Source organism: Cibotium barometz, chromosome 9 (genome assembly GCF_041138505.1).
Source record: "Cibotium barometz isolate CiBa-2024 chromosome 9, ASM4113850v1, whole genome shotgun sequence".
In the NCBI taxonomy this organism is placed as follows: domain Eukaryota; kingdom Viridiplantae; phylum Streptophyta; class Polypodiopsida; order Cyatheales; family Cibotiaceae; genus Cibotium; species Cibotium barometz.
In genome coordinates this window covers 51,998,144-52,002,214 of record NC_141054.1, presented here as the reverse complement: position 1 = coordinate 52,002,214, position 4,071 = coordinate 51,998,144, and positions in this window count along the sequence as shown.

Genomic DNA, 4,071 nt, shown 5'->3' with positions numbered 1-4,071 from the left:
TCATAACCACGTGGCTGCAATATATACACATCTTCCTACAAATCCCCATGCAAGAATGCATTCTTTACATCCATCTGATGTAAAGACCATTGCTTTGACACAGCCACTGCTATCATAACTCTCAGTGTTGCCATCTTGGCAACTGGGCTGAAAGTTTCCTCATAATCAATGCCATATGTCTATGCATATACTTTGGCTACCAATCTAGCCTTGTACCTGCTTATGCTTCCATCACTGTTATGTTTTACTTTGTACACCCACTTGCATCCAATGGCTTTCTTGCATCCAATGGCTTTCTTGCCTTTAGGCAATTGCACTAAATCCCAAGTCTCATTTCCATATAGTGCATTCATCTCCTCATCCATAGCTTTCTCCCAACACACATTTCCAACAACCTCATCAATGCATGTGGGCTCTACAACCTGTACAACTTTTGCCATGTATGCATAGTGATGTGCCACATAACCATCATAGGTAAACCTCTACAAAGGATTCTTCACTCTCCCAGATCTTCGCAGCTTTGCATTCATGGCTTCCATAGCCTTCTTTACACCAGGTGTTCTCATAGCTGGTATCCCAAGATCCTCATCAAGACTCATCTCTGAGCCACTAGACTCTCCATCAACATGAGAATGCCCTGCAGAAATGTCAGGCATACTAAGGGGCTCAACCACTTTCTCTTTGCCTTTATGTGATGTACTAATCACATTTGTAGGATTGGTATTATAATGCAGCCTGCCACTCCATGGTCTATCAATTGAACCACTAGATGAGGACTCTCCTGGTCCACTCAAAGACTGTGATTGCTGACTTGCATTATGTGCAACCACATTTCCACTCACATCAACCCCAACAGCTTCTTTTCCAGCAGCATACCAGCTTCTCATCTCATAAAAAACAACATCCCTGCTTACCCTCAACTCACGTGTAGCAGGGTTATAACACCTGTATCCCTTTTACTCAAGGGAGTATCCAATAAACACACATTTTTCAGCTTTTGGATCTAGCTTAGTTCTCAGCTCATCTGGCATATGCACATATGCAATGCATCCAAAGACTTTCAGATGAGACAAATCAAGTTTTCTGCTAGTAAACCTCTCCTCTGGAGTTACATCATGTATGGCTGTAGTTGGAGTCATGTTCATGATGTAAACTGCTGTTGCTCTGAACTGTTTTTGTTTTGTGAAGACTGTTGGTCTTCACCCAAGCTCTTCTCTTCTATAATCAACATAGACACCAAATCTGTGAAATTGGGAATGTTTTCCCGAGTCTGAATAGACGTCTTGAACGCCTTGTATTGTGGCCCGAGACCACGTAGACAGACTTGCACCTTATCATCATCATCTATTGAAACGCCAATAGATGCAAGGGATTCCACAATACCCTTGATCTTCAATGCATTGTCATTCACATACATACTCTTTTTCTCCACAGTATGAAGTTTATTCTTCAACTGTATCTTTCGTGCCTTGGTATTCGTTTCATAGAGTTTTTCCAAGGTGTCCCACGCCTCCTTGGGGGACTTGGCATCCTGTATGTGCCCAATCATGGTGTCCTGTATACTGATATGGAGCCGATACATAACTTTTTTGGCTCCTTGGTTCCAATCCTTGAACTCTTTCACATCTGCAGTAGTCGGATTGATCTCCGGTATCTCCGATGCCTCTTCATGCTCACCTTCTATATAGTCCCAGTAACCCTTTCCCATCAGGAAATTTGTCAGCCTGAATCTCCAAGCATGGAAATTGTTCTTATCAAGCTTCTCAGCAAAAATCTGGTTTATGTCATCATTTGACATCTTGCTAGACACACAAATTTACCAGAAATAGCACTCTGGTTTATCCTGCACAAACTGCTGTATTTTCTGCAGCGATATTGTACTACACTCAAATGTCACAACCAATGATCTCAATGTGCATACATACACCCAATGGCAACTGTTGACCTCCTTGCAGCACATTGAGGTCACAACCAGTGACCTCAATGTGCATACATACACCCAATGGCAACTGTTGACCTCCTTGCAGCACACACAATGTCTGCACAACCAATATGTCTTCCTGTAGTTCTTAAAACAGAGTTTTGCAGAGAATCGATGACTTACCTACAGTGCTTGAAACCGCCTGCTTTTTGAAAAACGGAGGTCCTAACACGCCCAAAACGCGTTTTCGGCTTGAAAAATGTTGTCCAATAAGACATCTAATAGGAAAGTATAATGGTCCTATAGCTTTACTCCCGCAAAGAAAGCTCCTCAATCAGAGATCGTTTGCCAGTGCCTCCGTAGAGCTCCCGACAAGGGTGTAGTCCCGCCAACACAAATAGGGAAGAGTAGATGAAGCTCTTACCCTCGTACCACTTCCTGTGCTTCTCTTGCTTACAGCTCATCCCTTAGCATGAACCAGGCTTTGATACCATGAAAAGATGCAGGGGAGAAGAGAGCTTGAGCTCTTGCAAGCATACACACACTCACAAAACCCTAAAAGAGAACACACAAGGTGAGAGGCTGAAAATCTTCTTCTCCTTCACACAACACTTAACACACCATATACAAAGATAAGAGTACACACCATATGAAAAGGTACTCAACCAAATACATACTAGGGTTCTCTATAGTGTGAACCCAACTAAATGAGCTGGCGCTATAACTATGCCAGTGTCTAGAATGGCTGTCACACAGCCTGTCATCCCACTGGCCGCATATCACCCATCATCTCGCCAACCATGCGAGTGGTGTAAGTGTGCCCGGCCTATCCCCCAAGTGGGTCATCAGTGTCCATCGCCTCACTAGATGAGCTCGATATCTCAACACTTCACAATGGAAGAGAGTAGATCATTACTGTGGGATATAGACCCTGTAGAGCTTCAGTAAGTGGGAATGGAGGTCGGTGAGTTGTCATATATTTATGGGTGAATCATCAAGAGAAGGGATGAGAGAGCTCAAGATGACTGGAGAAAGAAGAGTCATAAGAATGCCTTGCAAAAATGTTGGGCATACCAAGAGGCTCACCAACCTTCTCTTTGCCTTTTTGTGATGTACCAACTACATTTTTAGGACTAGTATGCTGGACCTGCTCACATTAGTACTCTACAAGTAGCCATTTCTTTTAGGAACGTACATGCTATAATGCATGCCCCTTTGGGAGATCACTATTTAAATGTAATGTGTTCCACGTCAGAAAGGAAAATAGATTTTACCCTAGTAACTGCTAGTGTTATCATACCAACTAGAGTACAGTGGACTATGGTTATGCAGGAGGGACAAAATCTAGGTATCTTGAATATCTATGTGCCTAATGTACGTGGCCCTCTGGGGCACCATCACCCCTAACTTATCATTGGATTGCTGGAGGAGACTTCAACATGGTTGAGTAGCCATTGGACAAAAAGGATGGTTTGTGAGGGTAGTTTTGCATAATTTTTTCTTCTTTTCCATGGTTCATTATTTCATTGTTAATGTTTCTCAAATGAGAATCAAAATATATTCTAGAAAATTTGACAAATTACCAAGTGAGGAAAAAAACAATATTATTCGTAGTAAAAGGGAGCTGGAAGTGGCCCGCACCGGCGCGGGATGCTTCCAACCCCCTTTTTTAATAGAAACGCCATGACGCAACACCACCATTTAGACACCATGGCCCAAGCTTTTACCAAGATGTACCTTCTTGCCATAATCAACACAACCATAATCAAAACATAAAAAAAGGGGGCTAGAAGCGGCCCATGCCGATGCAGGCCGCGCCCTTTTTTTATGTTGCTCAGAGAAATGCCGTGGGTTGCCATGCTTGCCATATCAGCATAATCATCCACACATATTTCTTAATCGCCTTCATGCCATATATAATCATAATCAACATAAGCATAATCAATACAACCTCTCAAATTTTTGACAGCAGCAACAAAAAAAGGGGGTTGCAAATGGCCCACGTCGGTGCGAGATGCTTCTAGCCCCCTTTTTTTGTAGAAATCATGGCCATTATGCAACACCATTCAGACACCATGGCCCAAGCTTTTACTAAGATGTACCTTCTTGTCATAATCAACACAACCATAATCAAAATATATATATATATA